This window comes from Geospiza fortis, unplaced genomic scaffold (genome assembly GCF_000277835.1).
Source record: "Geospiza fortis unplaced genomic scaffold, GeoFor_1.0 scaffold132, whole genome shotgun sequence".
Taxonomy (NCBI): Eukaryota; Metazoa; Chordata; class Aves; order Passeriformes; family Thraupidae; genus Geospiza; species Geospiza fortis.
In genome coordinates this window covers 1,529,520-1,536,883 of record NW_005054446.1, presented here as the reverse complement: position 1 = coordinate 1,536,883, position 7,364 = coordinate 1,529,520, and positions in this window count along the sequence as shown.

The following is a 7,364-nucleotide window of genomic DNA, read 5'->3' as shown; positions in this document are numbered from 1 at the left end:
GTCAAATACTTGTTTCTAAAGTAGGTTCCCCAAGGTGTCCCCAGGGTGTCCCCAAGCTGGAGAGAGTTCTTATTGTTTACAGGCAGACTCCAGAGTAATCCTGCTACAGGCAGTGAGGGTAATGAGAATGTGAGTAGAGCAGAATGTGAGTGGCCTGGTTTCTCCTTGATATCCCATGGAGCTTCTGAGTTATCCCTTTCTGCAAAGTGTGAAATGTTTTCTTGGCACCTACCTCTAATCTGCACCAGCTCCTTCATAATGAACCCTGTGCCCACAAATAAATGGTTCTGTCTTGTATTTGCTGGGAATGCCCCGACAAAGGCAGGAATGAGGAATCTGACTCCATGTTCTCAGAAGGCTAATTTGTTACTTTATTAGATTATATTATATTAAAGAATACTATACTAAAGAATACAGAAAGGATACTTACAAAATGCTAAAAAGATGATAATGAAAACTCGTGACTCTTTCCAGAGTCCTGACACAGCTTGGCCCTGATTGGCCAATGAGGAAAAACAACTCACAGCAGAATCCAATGAAACAATCACCTGTGGGTAAACAATCTCCAAACACATTCCAAAGGAGCAAAACACAGGAGAAACAAATGAGATAAGCATTGTTTTCCTTTTCTCTGAGTCTTAGCTTCCCAGAAGAAAAATCCTGGGTGAAGGGATTTTTCCAGAAAATGTGAATGCCACAGTTCTGGAAAGGATTTTTGACTATCCTCAAGCTGTGCTGCTCTGATGGCTGCTGTGCACAGTTTAGCCCCATTCTTGATCTGTAAGCCATGCTGTTCCCTGTGTCTGTGCTCCAGATTTAACTCCTGGTGGTGCCCTGAGCTCTCCTAAGTGGCAGTGACTGGAGAGAGCAAGAGTGTCTATGATATCCATTGAGCCCCATGGAGCTGTGTGGCTGTGCAGGTGCTGCAGGGGACAGCAAGGTGTCCCCAGCACTGTGGCCAAGGATTCTCTGGCTTGTAGCTTGACTTGAACTTAGCAAACACTTCAAACCTCTTTTGGGTGATTAAAGCTGATGGATGTTTCCAGGTCAGCAGATGAGAGTAAGAGAGTAACTTCCCTTAGAGGAAGTTCCTCCTTCTATAAGGATGAAGAAACCTTTAAAAGCCTTTAAGAAAAGGTACAGATCTGCTTTGAATCCTGTGAGGTTGAAAGCCTATGTAAGCCCCTGGTATCCTATGTCTGTGCCCACTATAAAGAGGCTCCATAAACGCCCCACCTCCAGTGAGATTCTGGACATGCCATGCTGGGAACATCCATTCAGCCACTCTGGGGAAGCAAAGATTAATTTTAAAGTAGAGGGAAGCCTTGTATGTTTCTTGGGTCTGATCTGGCAGTGTCTCTGATCTCCAGGCAAAAATAACAAAGGGTTCTTGGCACCTGACAGCATCCATCCTGTTGTCTGAAGCAGGTAGGGAAAAGGACAAGCTGTCATTGTCTCTTCTCCTCTCCAGCCAGCCCAGGCTCCCTCTGTGCAGAGGGACTGGTGGGCTCTAGCAGGAGCAGGGCATCACCTTGGCTTTTGTTGCCCAAAATGATACTGGGAATGCAGTGGCTAGAACAATTCAGAAGGAACAGGGGAGACCCAGATAAGTGCAAATTATTCACAAATGAATGAGGAGTTTGTGCCCCTCCAGGAGGGAAACTGAGGCAAGGAGAGGAGCAGGAGCTTACACCGGATGTAGCAGGATGGCAGAAGAGCCAGTAGAGGATCCCAGGTGATTTATTCTGCAAGGACTCAGTGAATGTTGTAACCTGAGACCCTGATTAAACACAGCCATGACATTGTCTTAAGATCTAAGTAGACATTTGTCCCATGACTGCTTCATCCTGCTCAGCTCTGTGCTCAGGGTGCTTTCTCCACATGCACTGGAGTGACAGAGGCTTAAAATTGGAGCCCAGCCTTCTGCAAAACACTTAAAACATCCTGACCTCCCCAGGCATCTGGAGACAGCAGATGAGTGGCAGATGCAGACATGTCCACGTAGGCAGTGTCATCCTTGTGATTGCAGAATACTCATAAATTACAGAGGTAAGAAAAGGGATGGCTTTATCTGAGCAATGTGGAGGCAGAGCTGACAGCCCTGCTGGGAATTTGTGCTGCAAGGCAGATGCTCATAGCAATAAAAAGCAAGGCTTCACCTATTCCAGGAGCAGATGTTCACCTTAAAAGATTCCTCCCACATCTTTGCCTATCTTCTTTCCCTCATGACTCCTCTGTTTCACAGGCCATCTCCTGGGCCCTGTTGTCTTGCTAAACAAGGTTGGTTCAGCCTTCTCCATGGTAGGTGTTCATGCCTAAGGTGCTCACAGAGTCTGGACTGAAAGTGTCTGGAAAAGTCTTGAGAGTTTCCTTAGGCAGAGGAAGACAAGGAGTTAAACAGCTTCACACAAAGCTTTCAGTTTTGATGTTTCTAAACAGAAAGATCAGCCTTACTTGGAAGAAAATGCTCTGATTTTCCATTTCAAAATGATCTTTGTGCAATTAAAAAGCATACAGGAATTTTCATGGCAAAGGAATGTGCCTATTAACTGCCCACTCCTTTATTGCTAGTAAATCCTGGTTTGAGGCTTAGCCTCTGAAAATTAGGTTGGTGTTTCAGGAGGGGGTCATTCTGGAGCTGTGCCATCTCCTACCAAACAGAGTGGGTCTTGTCCTGCCCAGAAGTTCTCTCCCTTCCAGTGCAGGGCAGCAGCAGGAGGACACTGCTCCTTGGTGCTGAAGCTCTGAGATCCATGCACAGAGCTGGTGTCACTGCTCTTTGCCTTCAGTGGAGCTGCTGAGTGAGTCCAGGGCTCCCCATCACTGTGGACACTTAGAGAAAGAGTCCCTGCTCACAACAGCCCTGTCCACATCAGCTTTGGTCAGGAGGAACAGTGTGACGGTGTTCACAGGGGTCTGAGGATGAGGGAAGAGACGAGGATCTGACTCCATGTTTCAGAAGGCTTGATTTATTATTTTATGATATATATTATATTAAAACTATACTAAAAGAATAGAAGAAAGGGTTTCATCAGAAGGCTAGCTAAGAATAGAATAGGAAGGAATGATAACAAAGGCTTGTGTCTCAGACAGAAAGTCTGAGCCAGCTGGGCTGTGATTGGCCATTAATTAGGAACAACCAACATGAGACCAATCACAGATGCACCTGTTGCATTCCACAGCAGCAGGTACCCATTGTTTACATTTTTTCCTGAGGCCTCTCAGCTTCTCAGGAGGAAAAAATCCTAAGGAAAGGATTTTTCATAAAAGATGCCTGTGACAGAACAGAGTTGATGTACTGTGCAGAGATCAGCATCAGAGGAAGGAAAAGATCCACTGTTCCTTGCTCTGTTTATTTCTTTAAGTTGTGGTGCCTCTTGAGGTGCTGGGTTTGGGCAACTGGGGCATCACATTTGGCTGCTGACCTCAGCAATTTGCCAAGGCTGCACGTTCTGAAAGGAATCAGTGGCTGAGCTGGATTGTGTTTCTCAGTTCCTGCTGGATCTGAAAATATGCTAAAGCAAAGGTGGCCTGAGAAATATCCCCAAGGAGAAGGACATGTTGACACTTGGAGAGCTCCTGGGACCATTGATACAGTCTGGGGGCAGTGTTCTCCAGGGAGCCTGGCTTTGCCTCCACTGGAGCAAACTGGGATGCTGCAGTGTCTAAGTCTTTGAGCTTGTCCTGCACTGAATTTCTGTAGCAGAGCAGCCTGCCCTTCTGGAAGGTTTTAAAAGACTTTTTGTTTAACCCCGCGACACAAATATATCCTCCCACACTGTCCACCAAGGAGGCTGTGCAGACTGATTTGCAGCCAGGCAGGACAAATTCAGTGTCTTGGTTACTTCTTCCAAAATCATTCCTCACCCCTGACGGTGTGTAAGCCATAGTTTACAGATATTTCAAAGGCTTCTGCTAACTACTCTACCCTGCTTAGTACCCAGTGTCCCAGAGCTGGACATCTTTCAATGCCTGTCTCCATGCTGAGGGCAGAGGGTTTTGGCTGCTTCTTCTCTGCTCCTCGTTTGGGCAATTGCTGAAGGGAGGTGGGGGCAGTGACCATAGAGGCAGAGCAACAAGCAGATTTGGAGGAAAAGAAAGGTTTGGAGGCAGAAGCAGAACAAATGGGAGGGAGGATAGTTCAAAGTACAAGGGGGAAGAGGTGTGAGCACCCCATGGACAGTGGGAGGGAGGGCACTGCCATTCCACCACGTTGTGTGCAGACCCTAGAGTGTCAGTTCTCAGAGTGATGTAGCACAATTCCTGATGTATGCGTGTCACTTTTGTAAGTTGTCTCCTACCCTCACTATTTTCAGTGTTCCTTGATTTTTGGAGACTGTTGTAAATAAAAAGATTTTGACATTCGCACGTTTGGATCCCTCACTCATCACCACGTTACTGCTCATGTACTGACAACCAGAGTGCCCTGACAGCATCTGTGTTGTGCAAGGAATGCAGAGGGGATGAGGCCACAGAACCAGTTCCTAAAGTGCACAGGATTGTCAGCTCCTGCTGCTGAAGTTGGGCCTCTTGAAGCCAAATTATCACATCCAGGAGAGCTTGGAAAAGGCAGTGCAGGAACCCACACAGGTCTGCAAGAGGACTGACCAGAACAAGAGCTTTAGCCATGGTTTGTGGAAGCTTTTCACTCCTCCATTTCATGCTGTGCTTCCTCTGGTGTGTGGAGATTGCTCTGAGCAGACTCCACGAGGATGGGGCTCACCTGCAGCACCACAGTTCCCACAGCACACAGTGTCTGCCATGAACTTCTGGTGGAAGTTTTGTCCCTCTGTCCTGTGCTGCAGCACCAAGGGGTTGTCCTGCACCTCCCAGGAGCCCACGGAGCTGATGCAGCAGTGGAAGAGCCCCTCAGTCCCTCATCAGGTACAGCACTGCTGGGAAGGGCAGCACTCACAGCGCATCACAGCAAGAACCTCCTGTGATCTCCAGCCCTCATTTCTATGATGAGGCCAAAATTTCTGGTGAAACCTGTCGTTATTGAGCACCAGGAAGGCTCTGGGTCACAGCCTGACACCTACAAAAAATGCAGTATCCACAGGGAGGAGGAATGTGTTTCCTTTAATGGGGAATTGGGGATTGCAGGCAGGGGAGGGTTTATGCTTGACCTTGCTGCTGGGAAATTGCCAAGGCTGGAAATGGGTTTGTTTTGGTCACAAATTTAGTGCCTTACCCCAAGAGCAGGTGTGACAGGCACTCCCTAACACACTGGAGTCAGTTTGTGAAGAAGAAAGAGTCAGTGCTCTGAGGAGCTGCCCACAGAAGCACCAAGAATTTGTGAAACTTTTGCAATAAGGAGACAACGGTACAGAACCCCTGCAATAAGATGACAATCCTTGGTGACCCCGACGTGATTCAGAAAAAAGGACTTAAATACTAAACTACATGACCCCGTGGATTCGGGAAAAAGGACTTAAGTATCAACCAATGTAATCCCGTGGTGATTCAGGAAAGAAGACTTAAACATTAAGCAACGTGATCCCGTGGTGATCTGGGTAGAGAACTGCATGAGGAGAAGTGGGTAGGGAGTGGCTTCCTGCCTTTCATAAGGGGGATGGGGGCTGTGTGTTCCCACCTTTCCACAAGCAGGCAGGTGGGTGCAGGTGCTGCTGGTGCCTCATCAGGCCCCAGGTAAGGCATGGCTGGGGCAAGGCAGCTGCCTCTGACAGGACAGGACTTGGTGCCAGCCCCATCCTGGTTCCCTGTGTCGGGGTCTGTGCCCTCAGGACCATCCCTCTCAGCCAATGGGGAAAGAGAGAAGGGAAATGCGGCTGGGAAACTGGGATAAAAAGGAGAGATCTCTCCAATAAAAATTGGAGAGATCCCAGGGGATGCCCCATGGCCTCTCCATTTATTTGAATAAAGTAAAAGGACTCCTCTGTCTCCTTTTTGGACATAAACCTCTGATGTTTGTGGATTTATTTTCCTAACACTATCTATATTTATAGATATAGCGTATTTTGCACTCTGATTTTGGTATTATAACTATGCAAACAGATTCTACAAATACAACTAAGTAATGTTGTTAACTGTATCTGTCCATCAAATAATAAGATCATGACCAAGTGAAGAAGCCTTTGGACAGGACAGTTTACTTATGGCTTTACTCAAGGACCTCAAGAATCAAATATTTTAAAGACATTACAAACCCAAGGATGTGTCATTTTTAATCACATACGAAGATGTGACCTGTAAAACCTGACTGAGACACGGGATTTTTCTTTTAATAGTTTTGAATTGGTTTGTTTGTGACAAAAAGGTAAATAGTACTTGTATACTGTGGTTACTATTTGTTGCAGTGTTGTGAGTCCCCAGGACAAGGTGAGAGGTGAGAATTGACTTTAAGTTTTTAGAAGGCTGATTTATTGTTATGTTATGTTATAATGATATACTAAAACTATACTAAAGAAAGAGAAAGGAGACATCAGAAGGCTACAACAAGAATGATAAAAAAGCTGTGACTGACCAGAGTCCTGACACAGCTGGACTGGGATTGGTCGTTAAGTAAAACCAATTCACATGGAACCAATCAAAGATGCACCTGTTGGCAAGCAACTTCTAAACCACATTTCAAGTAATCAGATAATTCTTATTTAGATTTCTTTTCTGAGGCTTTTCAGCTTCTCAGGAGAAAAATCCTGGCGAAGGGATTTTTCATAAAATATCATAACAGTATACTTCACTAATCATAAAATGACTCCTGCAGCTCTAGGGTGTGTTACACCACACTAGACGAAGGGATTTTTCATAAAATATCATAATAACAGTATACTGCACTAATCATAAAATGATTCCCACAGCTCTAGGGTGTGTTACCCCACGCTTGCATTCCCCATTCACCAGCAGGACAAGCTCATTGCAGGTGATAGTGGTACCATTGTGTGCCCTGTATCACTGTGAAGGTGGTGGCAGTTCTCTTCCATGAAGAACAGCAGCCTCTCATTTTCCCAGCAATCCCCAAAAGCCAGCAGTGTGCCTCATTCAGGCTCCCTCGCAGCAATGCAATTACCATTGCATGACAGCCACGGCTGCACATGCTTTAACAGCATTGCAAATTCCACTCATAAATTCAGAGTGCAGCTAATTGTTGTTTTATGGAGTAGATGTTCTTTTGGGGGAAAAAAAAATCTGTAAACACTCTGATGCCCCGTTGAGCAGAGGGCTATTTATCTTGGGTGAGGAATGGCCTTCCAGAGCAATCTAAGATGGATCAGACTTTTCAAGGGCGCTCACATTCCCCTGATGTGATTCTGGGCAAGTGTGGTCTGCAAAAGGTTTTTTGTAATGTGGGATTTCACCTGGTGATAGAGTAATGTGCCTTGTGATTACAGTGTTATTGCTTTTTC